The sequence below is a fragment of the Macaca thibetana genome, chromosome 16 (assembly GCF_024542745.1).
Source record: "Macaca thibetana thibetana isolate TM-01 chromosome 16, ASM2454274v1, whole genome shotgun sequence".
In the NCBI taxonomy this organism is placed as follows: domain Eukaryota; kingdom Metazoa; phylum Chordata; class Mammalia; order Primates; family Cercopithecidae; genus Macaca; species Macaca thibetana.
This window is the reverse complement of record NC_065593.1, coordinates 53,443,686-53,459,318: the sequence shown is the minus strand read 5'-3', so window position 1 is coordinate 53,459,318 and position 15,633 is coordinate 53,443,686. Positions and strand designations below refer to the sequence as shown.

Here is a 15,633-nt window from a genome sequence, read left to right as displayed (position 1 = left end):
ATAGCTGTGTTCCAATAAAACTTATCTAAGACAAGTGGTTGGCTGGATTTGCCCACAGGAGGCAATTTGCCAACCTTTGGTATAGAGTAGTGAGCATTTTAGAGAAGACACTTCAGATGTGACAATGGAGGAGGGGCTTGAAAAATAAATGGCAATGATTCAGAGAAAGGGAAGGAAAAGGAAGGGATCAAGCTGATTTGGAAGGCTCAGTTTATCCACCTCTGCAATTTAGAACCTGATGCTTTTCTGTTGAGCTGAACTGGAGGTTGTTCTTAAAAAGGAGGGAAGAGACTATTGAAGAACAGTATTTATTTTTCAGACAGCGTGTAGCATGTTGTTTATTTATATTTTTAAGACAGAGTTTCGCTCTTGTGGCCCAGGCCGGAGTGGTGATTTATTTATTTATATATATATTTTTAAGATAGAGTTTGGGCCTTGTCACCTAGGCTGAAGTTCATTGGCATGGTCTCAGCTCATTGCAACCTCCACCTCCTGGCTTCAAGTGATTCTCCTGCCTCAGCCTCCCAAGTAGCTGGGATTATAGGTACTCACCACCACACCTGGCTAATTTTTGTAATTTTAGTAAAGATGGGGTTTCATCATATTGGGCAGGCTGGTTTCGAACTCCAGACCTCACATGATCCACCCGCCTCAGCCTCCAAAAGTGCTGGGATTACAAGTATGAGCCACCACACCTGGCCTGTTTTTTTTTTTTTAAAGACAAGGCCTCGCTCTGTTGTCCAGGCTAGTGTGCAGTGGTTCGAACATGACTTGCAGCAGCCTTGACATCCTGGGCTCAAGCGATCCTCCCACTTCAGCCTTTCAAGTAGCTGAGACTACAGGTGCATGCCACCACACCTGGCTGATTTTTTAAAAATTTTATTTTTTTGCAGAGAGAGGGTCTCACTGTGTTGCCCAGACTGGGTTCAGTTTTTTTTTTCTTTTTAAATTTAGAGACAGGGACCTACTCTGTTGCCCAGACTGGGATGCAGTGACATGATCATAGCTCACTGCAGCCTTGACCTCCTCGGCTCCAGCGTGCACGACTGTGCCTGACTAATTTAAACTTTTCTTTTTTTTTTTTTTTGAGACAGAGTCTGGCTCTGTCGCCCCGGCTGGAGTGCAGTGGCCGAATCTCAGCTCACTGCAAGCTCCGCCTCCCGGGTTTACGCCATTCTCCTGCCTCAGCCTCCCGAGTAGCTGGGACTACAGGCGCCAGCCACCTCGCCCGGCTAGTTTTTTGTATTTTTTAGTAGAGACGGGGTTTCACCGTGTTAGCCAGGATGGTCTCGATCTCCTGACCTCGTGATCTGCCCGTCTCGGCCTCCCAAAGTGCTGGGATTACAGGCTTGAGCCACTGCGCCCGGCCGGCTAATTTAAACTTTTAAAATTTTTTCTAAGATGGAATCTTTCTCTGTCACCCGGGCTGGAGTGCAGTAGCATCATCTTGGCTCATTGCTACCTCTGCCTCCCCGGTGCAAAAATTCTCTTGCCTCAGCCTCCCAGGTAGCTGGGATTACAGGCACATACCACCATATCCAGCTGATTTTTGTATTTTTAGTAGAGATGGGGTTTTGTTGGCCAGGCTGGTCTTGAACTCCTGACCTCAAGTGATCCACCCGCCTCGGCCTCTCAAAGTGCTGGGATTATAAGCGTGAACCACTGTGCCTGTCCTAAAATTTTTTTGGTAGAGTCAGGGGCCTTGCTATGTTGCCCAGTCTGGTCTTGCAGCCCTGGACTCAAGCCATCCTCCTGTCTTGGCCTCCTAAAGTGTTAGAGTTACAGGTATGAGCCACTAATCCTGGCCTGATTCAGTATTTTGATTCATTGTTATTTATTTACTCTTATGTATTCTAGGACATAACTTCAAGTAGAGCACTGTATTTTTTTAGTTCTTAACTGTCCAATTTGTAGGGAACAGTATATGTATATGTTTTTTCCCGAGACAGGGTCTTACTCTGTCACTCAGATTGGAGTGCAGTGGTGCAATCTCACCTCACTGCCACCTCCTCCTCCTAGGCGCAAGCTAGGCTCCCGAGTAGCTGGGACCAGAGGAACACGCCACCACACCCAGCTAATTTTTTTTTTTTTTTTTTGAGACGGAGTCTCGCTCTGTCGCCCAGGCTGGAGTGCAGTGGCCGGATCTCAGCTCACTGCAAGCTCCGCCTCCCGGGTTTGCGCCATTCTCCTGCCTCAGCCTCCCAAGTAGCTGGGACTACAGGCGCCCGCCACCTCGCTCGGCTATTTTTTTGTATTTTTTAGTAGAGACGGGGTTTCACTGTGTTAGCCAGGATGGTCTCGATCTCCTGACCTCGTGATCCGCCCGTCTCGGCCTCCCAAAGTGCTGGGATTACAGGCTTGAGCCACCGCGCCCGGCTTTTTTTTTTTTTTTTTTTTTTGAGACGAAGTCTCGCTCTGTTGCCAGGCTGGAGCGCAGTGGCACGATCTTGGCCCACTGCACCCTCCGCCTCCTACGTTCAAGCAATTCTCCTGCCTCAGCAGTAGCTAGGACTATAGATGCCTGCCACTATGCCTGGCTAATTTTTTTTTTTTTTTTTTTTTTTGAGACAGAATCTTGCTCTGTCGCCCAGGCTGGAGTGTGGTGGCCGGATCTCAGCTCACTGCAAGCTCCGCCTCCGGGGTTTACACCATTCTCCTGCCTCAGCCTCCCGAGTAGTTGGGACTACAGGCGTCCGCCACCTTGCCCGGCTAGTTTTTTGTATTTTTTAGTAGAGATAGGTCTAGATTAGATTAGCCAGGATGGTCTCGATCTCCTGACCTTGTGATCCACCCGTCTCGGCTTTCCAAAGTGCTGGGATTACAGGCTTGAGCCACCGCGCCCAGCCACTTTTTGTATTTTTAGTAGAGATGGGGCTTCACCATATTGGCCAGGCTGGTCTTGAACTCCTGACCTTGTGATCTGCCCTCCTCTGCCTCCCAAAGTGCTGGGATTACAGGCGTGAGCCACCGCTCCTAGCCAATTTTTGTATTTTTAGTGGAGGGGGGGTTTCACCATGTTGGCCACGATGGTCTTGATCTCTTGATCTCATGATCCGCCCGCCTCAGCCTTCCAAAATGTTGGGATTTCAAGTGTGAGCCACTATGCCCAGCCCCACAGCTAATTTGTTAAAAACATTTTTGTAGAGACGGGGTTTTGCCATGTTGCCCAGGCTGGTCTCAAACCCCTGAGCTCAAAGTATCCACCCGCCTGTCTCCCAAAGTGCTGGAATTACGGGTGTGAGCTACCACGCCTATCCAGAAACAGTATTTTATTGGAAATGTTCAGGCACATTCGGTGCAGTGTCTCATGCCTGTAATTCCAACACTTTGGAAGGCTGAGGTGGGCAGATCACTTGAGGTCAGGAGTTTGAGACCAGCTTGGCCAACAGGGTGAAACCCCATCTCTTCTCAAAATACAAAAATTAGCTGGGTGTTTTGGCACGTGCCTGTAATTCCAGCTACTCTGGAGGCTGAGGCAGGAGAATCACTTGAACCCAGGAGGTGGAGGTTACAGTGAACCTAGATCACGCCACTGAACTCCAGCCTGAGTAACAGAGCGAGACTCTATCTCAAAACAAATAGAAAAAAGAAAAAAGAAATATTCAGGCACAAACTTTCAGCTAGGAACAGTTGAGCTGGGGATGCTGATATTTGCAAGATATATTTTTGAGAGCCTGTTTGTTGCTAGCTAAGAATGAAGGCTTTGGCCGGGTGCGGTGGCTCACGCCTGTAACCCCAACACTTTGGGAGGCCGAGGCGGGTGGATTACCTGAGGTCAGGAGTTTGAGACCAGCCTGGCAAACCCCCGTCTGGGGGCAGAACCCCGTCTGTACTAAAAAAAAAAATACAAAATTAGCTGGGCATGGTGTCACATGTCTGTAATCACAGCTACTTGGGAGGCTGAGGCAGGAGAATTGCTTGCTTGAACCTGGGAGGTGGAGGTTGCCGTGAGCTGAGATCATGCCATTCCAGCCTGGGCAACAAGAGAGAAACTCCATCTCAAAAAAATAAAAAGAATGAAGACTTTCCAAAAGCCTACCCCAGATTCGAAACATAGGGAACATGCAAGGGCCCTTACGATGACAGTTGTTCTTAGCCACTCTGGTCTGCCATCCCTTGACAGGCTTGAAGGCATCACAAACAGTTCCGGGCAGCAGCTGCAGTGTTTCCTAAGCCCTCTGTGAGGGCAGCTGGTTGGAAGACCCAAATACACAGAGAAGACAAACTGAGAGTGGCTCATTGGAGTCAGTAGGTCACACCCAGCAGGCTCCTCTCTGGCTTCTCTGCTTCCCTTGTTGTATCAGCTGTCTCAGCCTGTTAAATACTTGTAGTAGGAATCCCTCTGGATTCCCCACAGCACCTGTGCCTTCCTGGTCTGGGCATGTGGAAATAAGATGGCCCAGCTGGTGACTAAATAACAAGATGAAGTGCATGTTGCTTGGATTTTGTTCTTTTGGCTCCTCCCTTTTCCTTCCATGTCACTGTGTGCAGACGAGATGTGTGTCCTTGGTGTTCATTAAATCACTCACTTCCAGGACGCAGTGGCTCATGCCTTTAATCCCAGCACTTTGGGAGGCTGAGGCGGGGGGATTGCTGGAGGCCAGAAGTTCAAGACCAGCCTGGGCAATATAGCAAGACCCTATCTCTACAAAAATAAAAAAAAAGTAGCTGGGTGTGGTGGCACACGCCTATAGTCTCAGCTACTCAGTAGGCTGAGATGGGAAGATCGCTTGAGCCCAGGAGTATGTGACTGCATTGCGCTAGGATCGTGCCACTGCACTCAAGCCTGGGCAGAAGAGTGAGACCCTGTCTCTTAAAAACAAAGAAACAAGGCTGGGCGCGGTGGCTCACGCCTGTAATCCCAGCATTTTGGGAGGCTGAGGTGGGCGGATCACGAGGTCAGAAGATCGAGACCATCCTGGCTAACAAGGTGAAACCCCGTCTCTACTAAAAATACAAAAAAATTAGCCAGGCATGGTGGTGGGCGCCTGTAGTCCCAGCTACTTGGGAGGCTGAGGCAGGAGAATGATGTGAACCCGGGAGGTGGAGCTTGCAGTGAGCCGAGATCGCACCACTGCACTCCAGCCTGGGCGACAGAGCGAGACTCCGTCTCAAAAAACAAACAAACAAACACAAAAATAAGGGTTACCCAGCATCAGGCATGATTTGAAGCCCTTTTTTTTTTTTTTTTTTTTTTTTTTTGAGACGGAGTCTCGCTCTGTCTCCCAGGCTGGAGTGCAGTGGCGCAATCTCGGCTCACTGCAAGCTCCGCCTCCCGGGTTCACGCCATTCTCCGGCCTCAGCCTCCCAAGTAGCTGGGACTACAGGCGCCCGCCACTGCGCCCGGCTAATTTTTTTCTATTTTTTTAGTAGAGACGGGGTTTCACCATGGTCTCGATCTCCTGACCTTGTGATCCGCCCGCCTCGGCCTTCCAAAGTGCTGGGATTACAGGCGTGAGCCACCGCGCCCGGCCGTTTTTTTTTTTTTTTTTTTTTTTTTTTTTTTAAGACAGAGTGTCTGTCACACAGGCTGGAATGCAGTGGCGCAAGCTCAACTCACTGCAGCTTCCATCTCCCGGGTTCAAGAGATTCTCCTGCTTCAGCCTCCTAAATAGCTGGGACTACAGGTGTGCACTACCACGCCAGGCGCTTATTTTTGTATTTTCAGTAGAGATAGGGTTTCACAGTGTTGGCCAGGCCGGTCTGAACTCAAGTGATCTTCCTGCCTTGGCCTCCCAAAGTGCCGGGATTATAGGCATGAGCCATCGCGCCCAGCCTAGAAGCCTTTTAATATTGATGTGCTTTGGTATTGAATGCATATACTTTTCTCCTTTGCCCACATCAAGGTGCTATATACAAAACGGGCACAGGAGGAAGCACTGGTTAGTATACAAGGACTGTGTTTTCACTGGGAATCATGCAGAATGAAAGGAGAGCCAGGTAAGCACAGGTTGTCATGTGCAGTGATTTCAAGAGTAAGCCATATGCACATTAGTAACAAATATTTGTAGGTTTATGCTTCTTGGTTTGCCTGAACCCAGGCTGTTCTTAAACTTGGTACTTTTTATTCTTTGAGATGCTAACCAGTTAGTGCTCCTAATTGATTGATAGTGAGGCCAGCAGCTATCGTGTTTGCATTGAAAATGAGTGTAGTATGGGTGATAGTCATGGGCTTTTTATGGTAAACTTTTTTTTTTTTTTTTTTTTTTGAGACAGTCTCTCTATCACCCAGGCTAGATTGCAGTGGCGCAAGCTCGGCTAACTGAAACCTCTTCCTCCTGGGTTCAAGCAATTCCTCTGCCTCAGCCTCCCAAGTAGATGGGACTACAGGCACATGTCACCATGCCTGGCTGATTTTTGTAATTTTTGTAGAGATGGGGTTTCGCCATGTTGACCAGGTTGGTCTCGAACTCCTGGGCTCAAGTGATCTGCCTGCCTTGGCCTCCCAAAGTTCTGGGATTATAGGCATGAGCCACTGTCCTTGGCCTGGAAAAAATTTTTCTATGTTTTGCTGCATAAAGAAAATGAAAAGCCGGGCACGGTGGCTCAAGCCTGTAATCCCAGCACTTTGGGAGGCCAAGACGGGCAGATCACGAGGTCAGGAGATCAAGACCATCCTGGCTAACACGGTGAAACCCTGTCTCTACTAAAAAATACAAAAAAACTAGCCAGGCGAGGTGGCGGGTGCCTGTAGTCCCAGCTACTCAGGAGGCTGAGGCAGGAGAATGGCATAAACCCGGGAGGCGGAGCTTGCAGTGAGCTGAGATCCGGCCACTGCACTCCAGCCTGGGCAACAGAGCGAGACTCCGTCTCAAAAAAAAAAAAAAAAAAAAAAAAAAAAGAAAAGACAAGCCATAGACTGGGAGAAATAATTTGCAAAACATATATCTTATGGAGCACTTGTGTCTAGAATATATAAAGAACTGTTTTTATTTGTGTGTGTGTGTGTATTTAATACAGGCACTGTCTCACTACGTTATCTACACCGGTCTCAAACCCCTGGCTCAAGTGATCTGCCTTCCTCAGCCTCCCAAAGTGCTAGGATTATAGGTGTGAGTGACCACGCCCAGCCAAGAACTCTTAATAAGGCAAGCTGGGCATGGTGGTTTGTGCCTGTAATTCCAGCACTTTGGGAGGCTGAGGTGGGAGGATGATATGAGATCAGGAGTTTGAGACCAGCCTGGGGAACTTAGGGAGACCCCATCACTACATAAAATGATAAAACAAAAAACCTGCCAGGCATGGTGGTCCTTGCTTGTGGTTCCAGTTGCTCGGGAGGCTGAGGTGGGAGCATTGCGTTAGCCAAGGAGGTCAAGGCTGCAGTGAGCCATGATTGTGACAGTACACTCCAGCCTGGGCAACAGAGCAAGACCTATCTCAAAAAAGAAAATAGGCCAGGAGCGGTGGCTCAAGCCTGTAATCCCAGCACTTTGGGAGGCCGAGACGGGTGGATCACGAGGTCAGGAGATCGAGACCATCCTGGCTAACATGATGACACCCCGTCTCTACTAAAAAAATACAAAAACTAGCCGGGCGAGGTGGCGGGCGCCTGTAGTCCCAGCTACTCGGGAGGCTGAGGCAGGAGAATGGCGTAAACCCGGGAGGCGGAGCTTGCAGTGAGCTGAGATCCGGCCACTGCACCCCAGCCTGGGCGACGGAGTGAGACTCTGTCTCAAAAAAAAAAAAAAGAAAAAAAATAATAATGATAGTAAGACAGTCCAGGCTGGGCATGGTGGCTCATGCCTGTAATCCCAGCACTTTGGGAGGCCGAGGCAGGTGAATCACCTGAGGTCGGGAGTTGGAGACCAGCCTGACCAACATGGTGAAACCCACTCTCTAGTAAAAACACAAAAATTAGCTGGGCGTGGTGGCAGGGGCCTGTAGTCCTAGCTACTCGGGAGGCTGAGGCAGGAGAATTGCTTGAACCTGGGAGGCAGAGGATGCACTGAGCCAAGATGGCGCCACTGCACTCCAGTCTGGGTGACAGAGCGAGACTCCATCTCAAAAAAAAAGCCAGTCCAATTAAAAACTGGGCAAAAGCTTTGAATACTGTGTCAGAAAAGATGCAGTAAATACAAATAAGCACATAAGATGCTTGATATCAGTAGACATAAAGGAAGTGCATGTGAAAACTACAGTGTGAAACTGCTACACTTCTGCTAAAATGGCTGAGATCAGAAAGGCTAACAGTACCCAGTATTGGTGAGTAGGTGGCAGATTTAGAACTATCAAACATTAGGGCTGGGCGCTGTAGCTCATGCCTGTAATCCCAGCACTTTGGGAGATTGAGGCGGGCAGATCATGAGGTCAGGAGTTCAAGACCAGCCTGGCTGACATAGTGAAACCCCATCTCTACTAAAAATACAAAAAATTAGCCAGGCGTGGTAACGGGCGCCTGTAATCCCAGCTACTCGAGAGGCTGAGGCAGGAGAAACGCTTGAACCCTGGAGGCGGAGGTTGCAGTGAGCCAAGATCTCACCATTGCACTCCAGCCCGGGCGACAGTGAGAGAGACCGTCAATAAAAACCAAAAAACTATCAAACATTACTGGTGACAATGTAAAATGTTACAACCACTGTAGAAAACAATTTGACAGTTCCTTTTTTTTTTTTTTGAGACAGAATCTGGCTCTGTTCCCCAGGCTGGAGTGCAGTGGCGGGATCTCGGCTCACTGCAAGCTTGCCTTCTGGGTTCACGCCATTCTCCTGCCTCAGCCTCCCCAGTAGCTGGGCCTACAGGTGGCCGTCACCACGCCTGACTGATTTTTTGCATTTTTAGTAGAGACGCGGTTTCACCATGTTAACCAGGATGGTCTCGATCTCCTGACCTTGTGATCCACTTGCCTCAGCCTCCCAAAGTGCTGGGATTACAGGTGTGAGCCACTGCCTTTTGTTTTGTTTTTGAGGAAACTTTAATTGAGGAAGACAATTACTTTAAAAATTAAACATTTACCATATGACCCAGAAATTCTTTTTTTTTTTTTTTTTTTTTTTTTTTTTTTTTTTTTTGAGACGGAGTCTCACGCTGTTGCCCAGGCTGGAGTGCAGTGGCGCGATCTCGGCTCACTGCAAGCTCCGCCTCCCGGGTTCCCGCCATTCTCCTGCCTCAGCCTCCTGAGTAGCTGGGACTACAGGCGCCCGCCACCGCGCCCGGCTAATTTTTTGTATTTTTAGTAGAGACGGGGTTTCACTGTGGTCTCGATCTCCTGACCTTGTGATCCGCCCGCCTCGGCCTCCCAAAGTGCTGGGATTACAGGCTTGAGCCACCGCGCCCGGCCTAACCCAGAAATTCTACTCTTAGGTATCTACCCAACAAAAGTAAAAACATGTCCACACACACAGACTTCTTACTTTTAAAAAGTAAAATGTTTTTACTTTTACATGCACAAAGACTTGTGTGTGATTGCTGCCAAAAACTGGAAACAGCCGGCTAGGGTGGCTCATGCCTGTAATCCCAGCACCTTAGGAGGCCAAGGTGGGTGGATCGTTTGAGCTCAGGAGTTCAAGACCATCCTGGGCAACATGGTTAAACTCTATCTCTACAAAAAAATACTAAAACTTAGCCAGGCGTGGTGGTGTGCATCTGTGGTCCCAGTTAACTTGGGAAGCTGAGGTGGGAGGTTTGCCTGAGCCCAGTGGGTAGAGGTTGCAGTGAGCTGTGTGTCATTGCATTCCGGCCTGGGTGATAGAGTGAGACTCTGTTTCAGAAAACACAAAAAACAAAACTGGAAACAATTCAGATTTTGATCAATTGTCCATCAACTAGTGAATGAATATATAAAAGATAGAACTGTATCCTCATAGTGGAATGCTACCTAGCAATTTAAAAAACTATTGGTATATGAAACAAAATGGATGAACCTCAGAAATATGCTGAGTGAAAGAAGCCAGAGACATAAGTCAACATATTGTATGATTCCATTTATATGAGATATCTGGGGCCGGGGGCGGTGGCTCAAGCCTGTAATCCCAGCACTTTGGGAGGCCGAGACGGGCGGATCACGAGATCAGGAGATCGAGACCATCCTGGCGAACACCGTGAAACCCCGTCTCTACTAAAAAATACAAAAAACTAGCCGGCCGAGGTGGCGGGCGCCTGTAGTCCCAGCTACTCGGGAGGCTGAGGCAGGAGAATGGCGTAAACCTGGGAGGCGGAGCTTGCAGTGAGCTGAGATCCGGCCACTGCACTCCAGCCCAGGCTACAGAGCGAGACTCCGTCTCAAAAAAAAAGAAAAAAAAAAAAAAAAAAAGATATCTGGTAAAGGAAAAACTATAGAAATCAACATATTGTATGGTTCAATTTATATGAAATATCTAGTAAAGGAAAAACTGTAGAAATAGATTTAAGGCCAGGCGTGGTGGCTCACTCTTGTAATCCCAGCACTTTGGGAGGCCGAGGCGGGCAGATCATGAGGTCAGGAGTTGGAGACCAGCCTGGCCAACATGGTGAAACCCTGTCTCTACTAAAAATACAAAAATTAGCCAGGCGTGGTGCTGAGCACCTGTAATCCCAGCTACTTGGGAGGCTGAGGCGGGAGAATCGCTTGAACCTGGGAGGCGGAGGTTGCAGTGAGCCAATACTGCACCACTGCACTCTAGCCTGGGTGACAGAGCAAGACTTCGTCTCAAAAAAAAGAAAGATTTTAAAAAGTAATCTTGGTGGCCCTCCCAAGCCTAAAAGGCACATTCTACACTTTCTCTACTGAGGGCAGCTTTTATTGGTTCTCTCCAGTGGTTTGACAAAAACCATAAACTTACTAACTTGGAATAATTGGGCCATTTATAGGTATATAGTCATTTGCAAAAATATGTGGGAAAGTTTAGATTTGTATGGTAGCTAAATTGAGGGTAGAGTGATCATCATTTGCTTTACAAAAGAAGGCATATTCATGTTCTGTATGAGTTTTCATAACTAAAAAATGGACAAGGTAATCTTCCTCTCCCCACCCCCAATTTCTTTTATTGACAGTGGTCTCCCCCATTGATGGGGACTCCTAATTGATGGGGTCCTCTCTAGGAGATTTTATCACATTTGTACAGCTTCCTGTTAAAAGCAGATCCCTGTAGCTCAGTCTAGATCCTTAAAGCATTACTATAGGTTGGGGATATTGGGGGCAAACTGAAAATACGTAGTCAGCTTACAGTCATTTCTGCTGACTTTTCCAAGTGCCCCCTTACATCATTTAGCATTTGGGATCTGTTTGCATTAGGATTGAAATGGAGAATTGTCTAATCCATTCTCCTTTGCTTTTGGAGCATTTAGGGGAGATTGCACTTGCACAACTGGTATTTTGGCGGGGGTAGGGGGTGTATTTTGAAATCGTTCTATAACCAGTGTGTCATTGTTACTCAGCCTGTCTAAAGAATCACTTCTGGCTGAGATTTATATCCATTTTATTTTCTCTCTGGCAAAAATTCAAGTGGCTCTTCATCCAGCTTTTTTTCCTCCCCTTCTCTAGCTTAATTTGTCAGTTCCATTCTTAAACATTCTACATAGATGCCTGGTTTCCTGAGCCAACTCTTTTCTCTTACTAAATGGGGTGATGTTATGTTTTTAAGCTACTATGTAGGTGACAAAGACATTTTACTCTTTGAGCGTTCAGACTATCTAGTCAACACAAGCTTTATAGAAGCAGCTTTCTCTGACCCAGCATTCGGAGATGATTTTGATTTTCAGGAATAAATGTTTTTAAAGGGGATTGAGGTTTCAAAGTGAGATCCTCCAGTCTGCTTGTAAGGTAAATGCCTGCCTGACCACTAGATGCTTCCCAGGAGCTCTGCCACCCTCCAGTTTTTCCTTCTTTCCTTAAAGATTTTTTTTTTTTTTTTAAATAGAGACAGGGTCCCACTATGTTGCCCAGGCTGGTCTGTAACTACTTGGCTTAAGTGATCCTCCCACCTCAGCCTCCCAAAATTCTGGGATTACAGGCGTGAGCCACAGTGCTGGCTGAGTTCAGATTTTCTTTTTTTTTTTTTTTTTTTTTTTGAGACGGAGTCTCGCTGTGTCTCCCAGGCTGGAGTGCAGTGGCGTGATCTCGGCTCACTGCAAGCTCCGCCTCCCGGGTTCACGCCATTCTCCCGCCTCAGCCTCCCAAGTAGCTGGGACTACAGGTGCCCACCACCGTGCCCGGCTAATTTTTTGTATTTTTAGTAGAGACGGGGTTTCACCATGTTAGCCAGGATAGTCTCGATCTTCTCACCTCGTGATCCACCCGCCTCGGCCTCCCAAAGTGCTGGGATTACAGGCTTGAGCCACCGCGCCCGGCCCAGATTTTCTTAAGGCATTGTTTGGAAAGCAAGATTCCAGGAAACTCCTTCTTAGGTTGCAGTGAGCTGAGATCGCACCACTGTACCAGCATGGGCCACAGAGCAAGACTCCGTCTCAAAAAAAAAAAAAAAAAGGAAACTTCTCCTTGTTACCAGGGTTTTTTTGGTGCTTGAGTAAGCGTTGCTTGTTGCTGCTTAAAATACATCATCAGCAGCTCTCTTTCCATAGAAACTACATAGAAGCTACAAGGCTTTCTTGCTACAGTTGGGATTGCCACCGCTTCGAATGCTGTCAGCCTGTGTGTTTATTTGTCTGTAAAGTTATAGCCTGGTGGGGCCAGAATGGCAGCCAGTCTTGAAAGGTTATATATATATTGCTGCTGTATTTGTTTCTCTCCACGTCCTAGAGATCCTGTGAAAAAGGAGCTCTGGCTTCAGATCACTGCAGAGTTTTGCCATCTTCCCTCTCTTACCCAGGGAGGCTGAAATGACAGCATGAGCTGGCCTTCTGTGCTCACACCCGCTCCTCCTTCCTAAGACAGTCTTTGAAACTTGCAAGGACAAGAATACCCAGTGCCACATGGCAGTCGAAGGCCTCCTTTTTTTTTCATAGTCAAACTTAAGCCTTGACAAAGTGCTTAATTTTATTTTATTTTATTTTTTTTTTTTTTATTTTTTTTGAGACGGAGTCTCGCTCTGTCTCCCAGGCTGGAGTGCAGTGGCCGGATCTCAGCTCACTGCAAGCTCCGCCTCCCGGGTTTACGCCATTCTCCTGCCTCAGCCTCCCGAGTAGCTGGGACTACAGGCGCCCGCCACCTCGCCCAGCTAGTTTTTTTTTTTGTATTTTTAGTAGAGACGGGGTTTCACCATGTTAGCCAGGATGGTCTCGATCTCCTGACCTTGTGATCCGCCCGTCTCGGCCTCCCAAAGTGCTGGGATTACAGGCTTGAGCCACCGCGCCCGGCCTGCTTAATTTTATAAACAAAGAATTAGACACTTGGTTTACTTCCCCTGCTATAAAACTATGCTTGGAGCTGGGCGCAGTGGCTCACGCCTGTAATACCAGCACTTTGGGAGGCTGAGGCCGGTGGATCACCTGAGGTCAGGAGTTGGAGACCAGCCTGGCCAACATGGTGAAACCCTGTCTCTACTAAAAATACAAAAAAATGGCCGGGCATGGTGGCTCATGCCTGTAATCCCAGCACTTTGGGAGGCCGAGGTGGATGGATCACGAGGTTAGGAGATCGAGACCATCCTGGCTAACATAGTGAAGCCCCATCTCTACTAAAAAAATACAAAAAAATGTAGCCAGGCATGGTGGCAGGCACCTGTAGTCCCAGCTGCTTGGGAGGCTGAGGCAGGAGAATGACATGAACCCAGAGGCGGAGCTTGCAGTGAGCAGAGCTTGCGCCACTGCACTCCAGCCTGGGCGACAGAGCAAGACTCCGTCTAAAAAAAAAAAAATAGCTGGGAGGGGGGTGGTGTGCGCCTGTAATCCCAGCTACTCGGGAGGCTGAGACAGGAGAATCCCTTGAACCTGGGAGGCGGAGGTTGCAGTGAGCTGAGATCACGCCGTTGTACTCCAGCCTGGGCAACAAGAGCGAAACTCAATCTCAAGAAAAAAAAGCTATGCTTGGTTTATGGTTTGATGGATCACTGTAAAAGCAGAATATAAATGTTTGAAGATTCCAAGCATCAAGGTACTTTTGGAACATGCTGTAGGTATGGTCCCCCCCGCTTTTTTTTTTTTTTTGAGACGGTGTCTTGCTCTGTCGCCCAGGCTGGAGTGCAGTGGCGTGATCTCGGCTCACTGCAGTCTCCTTCTCCCGGGTTCAAGCGATTCTCCTGTCTCAGCCTCCCGAGTAGCTTGGATTAAAGGCACGCACCACCACACCCATCTAATCTTTGTATTTTTAGTAGACACAGGGTTTCACCATGTTGACCAGGTTGGTCTCGAACTCCTGACCTCAGGTGATCCGTCCGCCTTGGCATCTCAAAGTGCTGGGATTACAGGCATAAGCTACCGCGCCCGGCCAGTGCCTCTTCTTATTTAAGGAACTGATGTTTGAGGACAAATTGTGTGTTTTTGTGTGTGTTTGCACATGTGCTGCAGCATTGTTAGACTCAGCTGTTTATGTTCATGGGTCTGAAAAGTCTCCAGATTATTTGTTGGACTTTTAAGATGCATTGTTTGCTTTTGTTTTAACTACCTTGTCTGGCACATTTGTTTTGTCTTACACTCAAACAAATTTGTGCCTCTGCAATCTCTAGCATCCAGTAGTGTGGGGTGGGGATCAGAAATGTGCTGGAGAGGTGATAGGGATTGACAGGGTAGAATTTACTAGATTGTAGTAGACTACCAGATTTTACTAGATTTTCTTTTGATCAGTTTGTGGATTGTTCCACCAGAGGGCAGTGAAGGAACAGAGATGACGTAGAATTCAGACTCTTCCTTTTTCTTTTTTTTTTTTTTTTTTTTTTTTTCTTTTTTTTTTTTTTTGAGACGGAGTCTCACTCTGTTGCCCAGGCTGGAGTGCAATGGCCGGATCTCAGCTCACTGCAAGCCCCGCCTCCCGGGTTCACGCCATTCTCCTGCCTCAGCCTCCCGAGTAGCTGGGAGTACAGGCGCCCGCCACCTCGCCCGGCTAATTTTTTTTGTATTTTAGTAGAGACGGGGTTTCACCGTGTTAGCCAGGATGGTCTCGATCTCCTGAACTCGTGATCCGCCCGTCTTGGCCTCCCAAAGTGCTGGGATTACAGGCTTGAGCCACCGCGCCTGGCCAAGACTCTTCCTTTTTCTCAAAAACGGGACAGGGTTGCCTTTAGCTGAAGCAAAGGTGGACAGCGTTTATGGTTAGATTTACTTGAATCCTGGCTCCTTATGTGAGCACAGATAATGTCCTGTAAGAGTTTTTAGAGGCTCAAATTGTGGTCTGTGAAGGTGTAGTATGTATTAATTTTTAAACTGGAGGCTCTAGCACAACAGGTCATAAACATTCCTTATTTTCATCTTGAAATGGAAATTGCACGTGTGTGTGTGTGTGTGTGTGTGTTGTGTATATGTGTATATATATATATATATGTATTTTTTTAAGAGACAGAGTCTCGCTGCTTTGCCCAGGCTGGAGTACTGTAGCATGACCTCGGCTCACTGCAACGTCTGCCTGCTGGGTTCAAGTGATTCTGCTGCCTCAGCCTTCTGAGTAGCTGAGATTAAAGGCGTGCACCACCATGCCCGGCTAATTTTTGTAATTTTAGTAGAGATGGAGTTTCACCATGTTGGCCAGCCTGGTCTCGAACTCCCAACCTCAGTGATACAGCCAGTTAAAAGTGTGTGTGTGTGTGTGTGTGAATATATATATATATA

General features: G+C 47.8%; 2 protein-coding genes across 2 annotated transcripts in view; both read left to right on the top strand.

Annotated features, from left to right (window-relative positions):
• TMEM101 (transmembrane protein 101) overlaps positions 1–15,633 on the top strand; it is a 121,720-nt gene that overhangs the window by 73,867 nt on the left and 32,220 nt on the right. The gene's annotated exons all lie outside the window — the stretch shown is intronic.
• LSM12 (LSM12 homolog) overlaps positions 1–15,633 on the top strand; it is a 37,201-nt gene that overhangs the window by 15,660 nt on the left and 5,908 nt on the right. The gene's annotated exons all lie outside the window — the stretch shown is intronic.